Source organism: Panicum virgatum, chromosome 2K, assembly GCF_016808335.1.
Source record: "Panicum virgatum strain AP13 chromosome 2K, P.virgatum_v5, whole genome shotgun sequence".
NCBI lineage: Eukaryota > Viridiplantae > Streptophyta > Magnoliopsida > Poales > Poaceae > Panicum > Panicum virgatum.
The window spans coordinates 63,814,761-63,828,841 of NC_053137.1; the positions used below are offsets into that span (position 1 = coordinate 63,814,761).

The 14,081-nt window shown below is 46.8% G+C and overlaps 1 long non-coding RNA gene across 2 annotated transcripts; it reads left to right on the top strand.

Moving 5' to 3' along the window:
* The first annotated feature begins 8,281 nt into the window (after window positions 1-8,281).
* Window positions 8,282-11,448, top strand: LOC120694460. 2 transcript variants are annotated; one of them, XR_005683499.1, is made up of 3 exons: window positions 8,282-8,670; window positions 10,828-10,912; window positions 11,199-11,448. It is a non-coding gene; the product is annotated as an uncharacterized LOC120694460 (long non-coding RNA). The 2 variants fall into 2 exon arrangements; XR_005683498.1 differs by having other exon boundaries at window positions 8,282-8,659.
* The last annotated feature ends 2,633 nt before the right edge of the window (window positions 11,449-14,081 follow it).

Consider the following 14,081-nt stretch of genomic DNA (forward strand, 5'->3'; position numbering starts at 1 on the left):
CGGTGAGACTGCAACAGGTACGAGCAGCCCAAGCCGAGGCAAGAGCCGCAGCCGCGGTCAGCAGTGAAGCAGTCGCTCAGGAGAGCCTCAGGCAAGCCCAAGACCGGCGTATGCAAGAATGGACCAGAAGTGGAACCCCAGTCCCGGCAATTGGAGAAGACCAAGTTCTACTCGGGACACCCGTCATAGGATGGGGACCACTCGTGATAACTCCACAAGCCCCACCCGAGAACCCTGAAAGGTCTACTGCCGCTAATGAAGGAGAAGCCGCGACGCAACCCTTGGCAAATGGAAACCTAGAGGACTGCGAAGCACGTTCCGCCCCAGAAGAAGGCTCACCCCGCGAGTAGAATGCCCGACGCCATCCGAGTGTTGTACCCTCCCAGCTCCCCTGGTTTAAGCTGTACCCCAAGTGTGAACCTGTAACCGTACGTGTAGTATGCGTTTTAGTCTTACCTCGTGTTGTACCCTCCCTTGTTTTAATGAAGTTGTGTGTGCTTATTGGTTGCTATGTTTGTGTGCTAGTGTGCTTATCGGCAGAAAGTAGACTCTGCCTTTTCAAAGATACGAATTAAACAACTTAAACATCACTTAATCCTAATAAAAACTCTACCCAATTTACAGATGGCTTCCCGAAGCATTACGAGGGCCTCCTGCATTCGGAACCCTGCAGTCGCTGATACGGGAGTGCAGCCTAGTGGACAGAACCCTCCCCAAGATGAACAAGAAGTAAGTCAGAACCGAGGAGAAAATCAGGGAGAAGTTCCACTGCCACCACCACCACCCCTTGGAGACCTGGCACAGATAATCCACAATCAGACCCTCATCCTAGAGACACTGGCCAATGCTCTTGTCAACAAGCAGCCACGAGGGCAAACAATGAACGACAAGCTGACATCTTTTCTGAGGGCCAAACCGCCCACCTTTGCTGGATCTAGCAACCCCCTGGATGCGGACGACTAGCTTCGTGTGATCCAGAGAAAGCTCGAACCGTTTGAATGCCAGGACCGAGACAAAGTCCTTCTAGCAGCCCACCAACTCACCGGGTCTGCCTCAGCCTGGTGGGAAAATTACTGCGATGCTGCCAAAGATGCCTCCACCATCACTTGGAGGGAATTCGTGAAGGAGTTCTGCCCCTACCATATCCCCTCGGCCACCATGAAGCGCAAGGCGGATGAGTTCCGCGCACTTCAGCAAGGGAGTATGTCGGTGGAACAGTATACCCACCAGTTTATGGAGCTGGCTCGCTATGCACCAGAAGAAGTGAACGACGACGAGAAGAAGCAGGATATGTTCAAGAAGGGACTAAACCCAGAACTCAGGACCCTGCTCGCCCCTCATATCTATCCTAATTTCAACACTTTGATGAACAAGGCAATCCTTACAGAGAAGGCCAATATTGATGAAAGAAAGGATAACAAGCGCAAGTTCCTGGAGAGCAAGTCTCGCCAGCAGGATCGTTTCCATAAGCCCAGAAGCTTCAGCTACAACGCACCAAGGTCCCAAGCCCCAATGCAGTACAGAACTCAGTCTCAAGTGACAGGATCACGGGCCCCTAACACCCAGCCCAGAAGCCAGAACACCATGAGGGCCCCGCAGAGTAATGCAAGCCAGGTCACCACCAACAACAGCAATGTGAGGGCCTGCTTCAACTGCCGTGAGACGGGACATTTCATCGCCGACTGCCCCTATGCCAAGAACCAGCCAGCTATGTCAGCCTTCTCTAATACAGTGAATGGACCAAGGCCAGTCCTGTCGGGTGCCAACCGAGTGCACATCCACAACAACAGCAACGCCAACAACAACAGTCGGCAGATGAGGCAGCCCAAGCAGTTATTTGGACGAGCCCGCGTCAACCACATCAACGCACAGGAGGCTCAAGGAGCTCAGGGCGTAGTGCTCGGTGAGTACCTAGTCAGCTCAGCTCTTGCAACAGTACTATTTGATTCTGGAGCATCACACTCGTTCATATCCTCGAGTTTTGTGGAAAAGCACAAAATACCTACAGTACTACTAAAAACACCCCTATTAACCCGGACGCCTGGAGGTGACATCAAGTGTCAACTGGGTTGTCTACGGGTAAGGATCAATTTAAGTGGGGTAGAATTTTTAGCAGACTTAGTAGTACTTAAGTCTAAGGGGATAGACGTGATCCTTGGAATGGACTGGTTAAGCCGACACAATGGTCTCATAGGTTGTACCGACAAGGTGGTACACCTAACAACCCCGGAAGGAGTACGAGTGACCTGCCATACCCGGGTAAGTGGATCGGACCCAATGGTATTTAGCATGGAAGCCAAGTCCTTAGAAGAAGTCCCTGTAGTAAATGAGTATCCAGATGTGTTCCCGGAGGAACTCCCTGGAATGCCACCAGATAGGGATATAGAGTTTGTCATCGACCTTGTCCCTGGAACCGCCCCTATAGCCAAGAGACCCTATAGGATGGCAGCCTCCGAATTGGCAGAATTAAAGAAGCAACTGGAAGAATTGCAATGAATTGGCTTCATCAGACCAAGCTCGTCGCCTTGGGGAGCCCCAGTCCTGTTTATCAAGAAGAAAGATGGGAGTATGAGGTTGTGTGTGGATTATCGGGCGCTGAACGAAGTCACTATCAAGAACAAGTACCCCCTTCCCAGGATCGATGACCTTTTTGATTAGTTAAAACGGGCCAAGTACTTCTCCAAGATCGATCTGAGGTCCGGATATTTTCAGCTCAAGATTAGGGAGAGCGATATCCCGAAGACAGCCTTTGTCACCCGATATGGGCAGTTTGAGTTCACAGTGATGTCTTCTGGACTGACAAATGCACCTGCTTATTTCATGAACCTCATGAACAAGGTGTTTATGGACGAGTTAGATAAGTTTGTCGTAGTCTTCATCGACGACATACTTATTTACTCGAAGGGTATTCAGGAGCACGAGCAGCACCTGAAGGTAGTTTTGGAAAAGCTGAGAGTGCATAGGCTATACGCCAAATTCAGCAAGTGTGAGTTTTGGCTGGAGAAAGTAGCCTTCCTTGGTCATATTCTGACTGCGGAAGGAGTAGCAGTGGACCCCAAGAAGGTCGAAGCAGTTTCCAACTGGCAGCAACCGACCAATGTCAGTGAGATCAGAAGTTTTCTCGGATTAGCTGGGTATTATCGGAGATTCATTGAAGGATTTTCCAAGATAGCCCGGCCCATGACAGAGCTACTCAAGAAGGAGAAGAAATTCACCTGGACGGAGTCGTGTGAAAGGAGTTTCCAGGAATTGAAGCAAAGACTGACGACCGCTCCAGTACTAACCCTACCGGATATTCATCGGGATTTTGTCATCTATTGTGATGCATCCCGACAAAGATTGGGTTGTGTGCTGATGCAAGACGGGAAAGTCGTTGCATATGCTTCCCGCCAGCTCAGGTCTCATGAGCAGAACTATCCGACCCATGATTTGAAACTTGCAGCAGTAGTGCACGCTCTTAAAATTTGGAGGCATTATTTGATTGGAAATAAGTGTGAAATCTATACCGACCATAAGAGCCTGAAGTACATCTTCACCCAGCTGGATCTGAACCTAAGGCAGAGAAAATGGCTGGAATTGGTTAAGGATTATAACCTGGAAATCCATTACCACTCGGGGAAAGCAAACGTGGTAGCAGATGCCCTAAGTCGGAAATCCTATGGACCCAAGGATGATCATCTGCGAGAGGAAGTGGCACGATTAAATGTGCACATTGTCCCTCGAAGTTCCAGCCAAGTGCTGAACGTTCAGTCCACGCTAGAAGACAGAATCCGAAAGGCACAAAGTTCGGACAAGGAGCTGTTGGAAATCCGGAGGCAGACTGGAGAAAATAAGGCACCAGATTTTAGAGTGCATAATAAGGGAACCTTATGGTACAAAGATAGAATTTGTGTGCTCCAGAAAGGAGACTTCAGGCAAATAATCATGGATGAAGCTCACAACTCAGCATATTCTATTCACCCAGGATCCACCAAAATGTATATGGACTTAAAACGAAAATACTGGTGGAATGGGATGAAGGCAGATATTGCACGATTTGTCGCCCGTTGTGATACTTGTCAAAGGATCAAGGCCGAACATCAGAAGCCAGCAGGACTGTTGCAACCCCTACCCATCCCGGTTTGGAAGTGGGACGAGATAGGAATGGATTTTGTAGTGGGTTTGCCCAGGACCCAGAAAGGACACGACTCCATATGGGTAATAGTGGACCGACTTACTAAATCAGCCCATTTTATACCCGTACGAACCAACTACGGTGGAGAAAAGATAGCCAAGCTCTATATGGAGAACATAGTGAAGTTGCATGGTGTGCCCAGCCGCATTGTTTCAGATAGAGGGACCCAGTTTACCTCTAGGTTTTGGAAAAGTCTGCATAAAGCCATGGGCACCAAGTTGGATTTCAGCTCCGCTTATCACCCACAGACGGATGGCCAGACAGAAAGGGTGAATCAAATTATGGAGAATATGTTGAGAGCATGTGTTCTCACCTATGGCAAGGATTGGGAACAAAGTTTACCTTATGCAGAGTTTTTATACAACAACAATTACCAAGCAAGCTTGGGCATGTCACCGTTCGAAGCTCTCTACGGAAGGAAATGCAGAACTCCTCTGATGTGGTCAGAAGTTGGAGAACGTGCCCTAGTCGGGCCCGCCCTTATAAAGGAAACTGAAGAAAGGGTTGCCGAGATTAGAGAAAAATTGAAGGCAGCCCAGTCAAGGCAAAAGAGCTACGCAGATAAGAAAAGACGGGAAATAAGCTTCAACCCAGGGGATTCCATTTATCTCAAGGTGTCACCCATTCGAGGAACCCGAAGATTCCAAGTGCAATGAAAGTTGACCCCTCGGTACATTGGACTGTACCGAGTTCTGAAGAAAGTTGGAGCAGTAGCGTACCGTCTAGAGCTACCAGAAGAAATGTCAGACATACACCCAGTGTTTCATGTCTCGCAGTTGAGAAGGTGTTTGAGAGTACCCGATGCAGAACACGTGCCAATAGAAGCAATAGATCTACAGCCAGATTTGCGATATCAGGAGATACCGGTCAAGATTCTGGACACTATCACAAGAAGGACAAGAAATTCTGAAGTACGGATTTGCAGAGTTCAGTGGAGCAGACACGGAGTTGAGGAAGCTACTTGGGAACGTGAAGATGCTCTGAAAAAGGAGTTCCCCCATCTCTTTAGAAACCAGCCGAATCTCGAGGACGAGATTCATTTTAAGTGGGGTAGGTTTGTGACATCCCGAAAATCTGTTAAAATTAAATCACACGCTAAATTATTTATTTACAAAAGTTTTCGTCGTTGAGCTCAAAACCTCCTATAACCTGAACCCTGACTCCCCAAAATCTTTTCTCTGTCCCAACACCTGAATCCAGTCTCCATCGATTCGTGCACGCCACTTCCCGCCAAAGTCGCGGCACGCGGACGCGACAGCCGCGCGTGCCCGACCGGCGTCATGGTCGCTGCCGAAATTCTCGGCGTGAATCCCTCTCCTTCTCTCTCCTTTTCTTTTCTTTTTTTCCAATTTTCTTTTCCTTTCTTTTCCTTTCTCCATTTTTCTTTTTCTTTTCCTCCTTTTTCTCTTTTCCTTTCCTCTCTTTTCTTTTTTCTCTCCTCTCCCTCTCTCGACTTCCTCTCCCTCCCCTTCCCTCTCGCGCGCTGCAGAGCACCGCTCCCCGCCCCCCGTGCGAGTGCCGCCCAGCCCGGCTCCCCTCTGCCGTTCTTCCCCCGCGCGCTTGCCCAGCCCACTCACCCTGCCCAACCCATGCGCCACGCCGCGCCGAGCCACCCCTGGGCCGTGCGCACGCGAGTACGCGCTCGCCGCGCCCAGTGCTCTGAGCCGCGGCACCGCACCACGCCACGGCCGCCTTCCCCGCACGCCCGCCCGCCATGCGCACCACGCGTTCCACGCACCCCCCGAGATTCGCCGCGCCGCCCGTCATCCAGTGCCACCACCGCCTTCCTGTGTCCGTCCTCGCCACCGACCGCCCACGCGCACGCGCACACAATGCCGCCGCCTCGCCGCCCGAGCCCACGCGGCAACACACAGCAACCGGGGCCCTCCACGTGCCTGCGTGCCTGCCCGAGCCGTCACCTCGCCCTGCTCCGCCGCGAATCGCGCCACCGCCGCATCGCGACACCGAACGCCATTAATGGCGGCGACGCGCCCAGCCCCCCACCGCCTTTCCTCGGCTATAAAGAGCCCCCCACCCCCGAGCACCACACCCACCACCACGAGCCACACCGCCAACCCTAGCCCCCTCTCCTCAGCTGCAGCGCCTCCGCCGCTAGCACCCCCACCCGCCGCCGCTGGCTGCCGTGGCCAGGCCGCCACGCGCCACCTCCGCACGAGGTGAGGCCGGGGATCGGATCGTTCCTTTCCCCTCTCCCTTTTCCCTCACTCTGCAGCCACCCCCGAGCCCCCAGGCCGCCGGAATCGGCGCCGCCGACGCCCCGATCCCCTGCCTTCTTAAATATAATTACAAATAGGCCCCTGGACTCTGATTTAACACCTAAAACTTTATATAACCTATCATTTCATGCGCCAAACGACCTCGGATCGACCTAAAACTTTACCACGCCTCTCATAACATAGTTTTGACCATGCCATTAGGAAACCACCCAAAAATATTACTCCGAACTCCATATCTTAATTATTTCCGATTCGAGATCAACAATAAAACTTGTATTTCTTTTCTTGATTGTGTGTTTGTATATGTCGTAGATTGCGGTGTGAACGAAGGAGAGCCCGTAGACGAGCAGTACTGTGACCAAGCGAATGAGGATCAGTTCTGCGACCCCGAGCCCGAAGGACAACACCTCGATCAGGACTTCCCGGAAGGCTTTGAAGACGGCAAGTTCAATCCCATCCTTTGATGCATGCTTTTGTCCTAGTTTTTATAAACACAACCCTTTGGCCTGTTTTATAAAATTGCATATGTTTTTGCTTGCTAAAAACACGGTTGGATAGCCACCCCTTGATTTGTTACAACCATTCCTTGACCACCTAGATTAATGTCTGAATGTGTTCTGTTTGGACGTTAATCCCTGTTAGAACGCTTAGGATCTCATACAAAATACAACTTGTTTTATAAAGAAAAGGTGTGTGTGTGTGGGAAGGGATAAAAGTGTGAGATTTTGAAAGATAAGTTTAGACAGGATGAATGGCATTTCTGTGTGATTTGCCGATTGGTGTGCTCGTGCCTGTGTGGCAGGGCAAGGAAGGGAGATATCCATCTTGTCACCCCTAAGGACCGAGTTGGTGTGTCATCTCACCTAACTCCACTATCGTGCAAACCACTCGATCGTTGTATGGGCAATGGCTTAGCATAAATCCCACTAGTTAGTCTGATAGCCATCAGGAGAGCTGAGAGCAACGGGTGACTAAGGAGAAGGGGTAAGCTCTGTGTGACTTATACCCCGGTTAAACCTAGGTGAAAGATCGATGACCCCTTGGTGCATCCCGTGATGAGTAGTCAGGTCTAGCTAAGGTGGGTGATGGCTTTGTTGGGATCTGCACTGACACTAAGGTGATCGAGATGCGGTACCCCGCTTGTGGGTAAGTTGCACACCTCTGCAGAGTTAAGAATCTATTCGAATAGCCGTGCCCACGGTACTGGGCGAGTTACGGTGTGGTCACATAACTAGTGTTCATTCTGGGATGGGTTGGCGTGAGTTGTTTTGGAAATGTATCCGGCAGTTGTGCCGTGTGCTACGGCAGATGAGGAGTCTGGTAGCAGCTTAAAACTTGGATCCTGTGTGGATCAACCCTCTGTGTTACTCGGTACAAGGAAAAACTGGTTTTGAAAATGTCTTCTTTCAAATGAACCCCTGCATAAAATATTGTTTTCCGCAAATCAAACCCTAACATTATCCTTGATTTACCCTGTGCATTATATTCTATTTATACCCCTCCGTGGGTGTGGTTGGACTTGCTGAGTGCGTTTGTACTCACCCCATTCTTTATTTTTACAGAAGAAGATCCAGACTTTGGACCCGACGATGTTGAGGAGGGGTACCGTCCTGCACCCAGCCTTGCCTGTGGATTAGGGTCACCCGCATGAGATACCGCATGGCGCAAGACTCTGATGACTTTCTTTTTATATTTAATATCGTTGTGTGTGTGGATTGTAATACTCGCGATAGTGGCGCTTCTCTGCTCACTACCGCGTAGAGTTGTACGGTAAGGAACCATTTGATGTAATAAATGTGTTATCAGCCTCCTGGGACTGACGTTTGTAACACATTTAAGTCTTCTCTTATGAGCGGACGCTTCACGGCCCCCTCGACGCTGGCCGCGGGGTGAGAGTGAGGGCGAAGCCGAGATCCAAAGCCCCAATTCACCGCCGGCGGCTGCCCTAAAACCGACGCGGCCCATTCCTCCTCCGCCACCGCGGCAAGCAGCAGGAGGAGGGCGGCGCCGGCCCCCTCGACAGGTCGATCGCGTCCACGTCCGCGCACGCCGCCACCCATCGCTTCCTCCTCCGCCACCGCGGCGAGCAGCAGCTTGAGAGGCGACGCCGGCCTATTGCAAGGTGCTCCTTGCTGGTTTCTGGTTTTCCTCTTGAGTATACTTATCTGATATTGCTCTTTCCGGTTTTGTAGTGATCAAAATTCTCGGTGATTAGATGAACTGTGACATTATAAAGATTGCTGAACTTGTAAGGAATAAGTTAAGCCTTCTTTTTCATCATTCAACTTTAAGTATCTCCCTAGATATTATCTTGTGCCCTCTAGTTCTAGCTGTAGATTCAATGTGATGATATCTTAATAGTTCGTCCTAATAAACATAGACACCTTAAATATTCTACTCCTTGCATTCCTGAATAAGTGATGTTTTGAGTTGCATGTAGTCCAACTATCTAAATTTTCATTACCCATATCTCTTTATAGGTTAAGATTTAAAAAAAGAATATATAATAGTAGAGGAAATTTCTCACCAAAATTAGTATCACAAGTTTATTTTTGCTTTTCACTGTAAAATATTACAAATGGATATTAGTGGTTGAAGTATCATGAAACATTTTGGTGACTGTTAAATGTTTTATGTCCAGAACATCTCTTATATGTGTCTGGAGATAGTTTCTATTCATCAATTGAGTACACGGATTTCTTGCTGGCGCAGAAGAAGATGGCGGAGCTGAAACCTCTGAGTTTGGTGGTGACGAACCGTAACGCCGCAATAAATCCTCAAGATCAAACGGAGGTTCCTCGCCCCTTGCCATGCATTCTCTATATTCTTTTTCCAAATAACGGAGCGCTGCCCTATGAAAAGCACTAGGTTTTTTGGACCGACGACCTACTCGAGTTGTGCCCTTCTCTCCAGAAGGACAACGATCACCCCCACCGGCGCCACTCTCTCCAACTGTTGAAGCCATATTTTACTGAAAAATACCTTTATTTTCCACAAAATTATAAATTCTTACCATTACAATGCAAAAATTATTTACTATTACAATTACAATGATCAGATTAATAACTCTTGCAAATAACAATAAAATCATATAAAAAAGACGAAATGTATCATTAATCCTCAAGAAATCTCTAATTAATTGAAAGAATTCTCTATAACTTCTAATTACTTTGACACCCTTCAGTTCCAGGAGTACACTCTTTTCAATATCCAGAAACCCTCTAGAAGAAAAAATAAACCTTTATTTTTGAAAATGTATATGTCAGTAACCTCAACCCTGCGGTGATGACACTGCCTTTCGGGGGGACACGGTGCGGTACAAGGATGTCACCAATCGGCCAGTCGCAGCACCAACATTTACGATTAATAGGCACAACACTTGGCACAGGCAGCATGCTTGTTGATATGCTCTCAGTACAACAACGGCCATGCTGACTGCGTCAAATGCTGTCTTCTTATCAATCGGAAGTGCTGGTGATGCGACCAACCGATTCGCGACGTGCTTATAGCGCATCGTGTATTCCCGAAAGGTAGTGCCATCACCGTTGGATGGAGATTAACGACATATACTTGTTTCGAAATAAAGATTTTTTTAGCTTCTAGATGGTTTCAATGTGAGCCTGAATAAATACATCACTAGAGTGTCAAAATAATCCATTCATAATGCAAAAAATTCTAATATACTCATTTCATTAATTCATTCATGAATACAAAAATCAACTATCCACAATATGGTCATGTATACAAGTACATCACATGAAGTGTCTACACTCATTCTAAAAATTTCTACTATCCACATACTCATCTAAATCTAAAAGAAAATCACACCTACATATGCAATCTAGCTAAATGTCCAAGAAATGATCTAGCTACACATTTTCTCTATTTCTAAAGCATGAAATGAGCTATACAAGCCAAGGAAGAAGAGAAAAACAAGCCCCAAACCTTTAGCGCCGATGGATGGACGGGGAATCAAAAATCTTCACAAATGTGGTGAAGAAATGAGCAAGAACTCCTCTCTCCCGAGCCGAGAACAGCAAGAAACAAGTGAGCTGAATGGCTCGGGCGAGGGGAGAGGGAAGGGGATAAGGGGGCCAAGGCCTTTTGTCCCGGTTGGAGACACCAACCGGGACAAAAGGGGGCCTTTTGTCCCGGTTGGTGTCTCCGACCGGGACAAAAGGGTATGCAGGCATTTTGTCCCGGTTGGATCCACTAACCGGGACAAAAGGCCCCCCCTTTTGTCCCGGTTGGTGTCTCCAACCGGGACAAAAGGCCCCTGTCCCCCGCTGGCCCGGCTAGCCGTTGGACCTGGGACAAAAGCCACCTATTGTCCCGGGCCCAAAGGCTGTCGGGACAAATGGTCTGGAACAAAGGCCTATTCTGTAGTAGTTACGGCAAGCTTTTCTGTTGAATCAGTTTTCTGCAAAAATATGTCTGTTGACGTCGTTTAGATACGCGTGCCTAGTCGAGATAATCCCCAGAGACGCCACTCCCACAAGAGGTTAGAGTTGGGTCCTGTTTTCTCCTGTTATCAATTATGTATCAATTTTCTATCATCACTCCAATCTCCTTGTTATTGTGATTTTCTGTGATTATAAAGGGTTGTTAAGTTTCTAGAATCCTTTATACAGAGCTTTGGCTAATTTTCTGGTGTGAAGTATATTACAATTCATTGTACGCAATTGAAGTTGGTCTCCTAGATACTTGATGGCTTCTATTCCATCATTTTTTACTGAGATTATTCCTTGTCACGCTAGTTCATCTGACCTCATACTCAATGCTTTCAGATCTGCCGACACGCAAAACAAAAAAGAAGCACTGGCTGTTCTAGGCTTCTAGCTTGGTAGGCTCCGGCAATTTATCGGATCTGCTCTGGGTCTTCTCTAAGTAGTCCAGCTGCATCTGTAACCGTAGTTTCACCTTTATTTGTTAACATTGTGAGCTGAACTGTGACCTGGAAACTCATGTAAGCTTATATACAGTGAAGTGTAAATTTTTTCTCTTGTGTGTATGTCGGGCCGATTCCCCTTTCTGTAACCGATTTTTTTGTAACTTTTTTTCTTCCTCTTAATGAAAAACGTGCTATGGCACGGTCGCGAAAAAAAAGTGCAAATTTTTACTAGTGCAGTTTTGGGCTGTCTGCCTGTTCCTATGGCTATTGCGTTCTCCATGTTTCTGAGGACTGAGGTGTTGATGTTGGGCGTTTAGATCCGTGAAAATCTGGCAGAAAAAGTCGCATCAGACACTGTAGCATACTGTAGCACTTTTTGTTTGTTTGTGGTAAATATTATCCTATTATAAGCTAACTAGGCTCAAAAGATTCGTCTCACAACGTACATCAAAACTATGCAATTAGTTTTTTATTTACCTACATTTAGTACTCCATGCTAGGGGCGGAATCGAGCCGAGCCTCGACTTTTTTCGAGCTTTCTTCGAAAACAATATATTCGTATTTATTAAAGTCTCCCGCGTTGTTTGATATGCAACTTCAAATCGAGCATAATGAGCCGAGCCGAGCCGAGCCTGCCAAAATCGACTTTTGTTCCAAATCAACTAATCTTTATTTTAAAAAAAGAACGAACGTAATCAGAGCAATTTTGAAACGAGCCACCGAAGCCAGCTTAACGAGCTTTTTTTCCAGCCCTACTCCATGCATGGGTCATTTGATATATTTAATGTTTCGATGTGATTTCGATGTGATGGAAAGTTTGGAGGAGTTGGGGGAAGCGAACACAGCCGTTGTGCTATTGCTACTGCCGGCGTGCAATTCGTGCAGTACTGCAGCTCGCCGGCGCGCTGCTGATGGGTTGGTGTGCGTACAGTCTGTTGGGCTACAAAAACTTTTCCTCCCGTGCGTCCATCTGCTCCGGCAGGCGCCGTCTGACCCGCCGGCGCCCCAACCCTAAAGGAGCCCTCGACCGCCGCCGGCCTAGACCCTCGGCCGGCAGTGCCAAGGAGAGGCGGCGCCGAGAAACGGACTGCACGAGGGGGAGGGAGGGCTAAAATGAAGAAAAAAAACAAAGTTCTACTCAATTTATATTAGGCTATTAATGACAATCTTACTCTTTTTAACGAAGGGAACATATCTTGTGCAAACTGAACCTTCGTAAAAACCTGTGCAAATCATGACAAAAAGTCATCTAAATTCACGAAAAAAATCACATATGTAGATGATATGATGATACACAATCTTGTAAAATATCATGTCCAAACTCGTCTTCGTTTGTGAGATATAAAAATAACAAAAAAAAATTGTTATTTTTATATCTCACAAACGAAGTCGAGTTTGGATAGGATATTTTGCAAGGTTGTGTATCATCATATCATCTACATGTGCGATTTTTTTCGTAAATTCAAATGATATTTTTGTTATAGTTTGTACGGATTTTCACGAAAAGTGTGGTTTGCACTAGATATATTCCCTTTAACGAAAGATTATATCTTCTCTATACTACATACTACCAAGTAACCGTATTGTGAACCGTAAAAGACCTCTCGTGTTACGGTCCTGGCCGGATAACTAGAAAAGATCAATCAAGAGGAGGAAGGACCAGAGGAGCGGGGAAGGAGCAGGGGGCAACAGAAGCAAGAAGAACAAGATTGGGGAACGAGATCCGCAAATCCAAATCTACACGCGCTCGCCAGCAGGCGTCCGAGCGGTCGATATTCCGACCACGCGGCTCACGCTCCTAACGTGGGTCCCACTATATTTTTCATTCTCTTTCTTCCGATACACGTGAACTAGCACAAAGACATCTTGATGGTGCGCGGCGCTACAGCATGGAGGTGTGTAGCTGTGTGCCTACCTGCGACCACCTACGTGACAGCGTACATATTAATTTGTTTTCTCCTTTTCCTTTTCTTTTTTTTTTACTTTACGTTCTATAATGGCAAGTGTCATATTTTTTTAGGTTTTTCCTTACCCTCGATTATGTTTTCTCTGGAGTACAACTATTTTATGGAAATCGTGTACTAAATAAACTATATCGAAGATATGCTTTGAAGTTGTATAGTTAACTTGTGTGAAAATGTTGTGCAAGAAATCTACATGATAACAATCTTCATAGAAGTTGTGCTAATAATATCAGCTACAGGATCTTTTAAGAGCTATGCATTAAGATTGTAGGTATTGTAGAAGTTATATAAAAAAATATCCTTCAAGAAGGTGTTAGTAAAAAGTTATGCGTAAAAGTTTTGTGCATCGTAAAAATTATGATGAAAATTTATTCTTTCAAAAATTATGCGTAAAAAAGTATACATATAAATATATTTGTCAGTTATAATAATTATACGTATCGTAAAAGTTATACTAAAAAGTTATCCATATGTTAGAAAAAAGTTATGTGTGCATCGTAAAAACAGTGATGAAAATTTATACTCAAAAGTTATACACAAAACTTTATATGTATAATCATATTTATAAATTATTGCTATCCGAATATAAAAAATCTGGAGATAAAACTGTCCATAAAAGTGAAACCACCGATTTTTCTTGAAATGTAGTAAAAGGAAATACATATCGCATCGCGTGCGTGGGGTGGGACGTGGGCCCTGGTCAGCTACTACTACAGAACGCGCACGGCCGGCGCGCGGAAGATGGAAAGGCAAGGGCTGTCGGAAATCGTCCGCTACCACGGGTTATGGCGCGCGCTCGTGAATTAGTGTGCCCC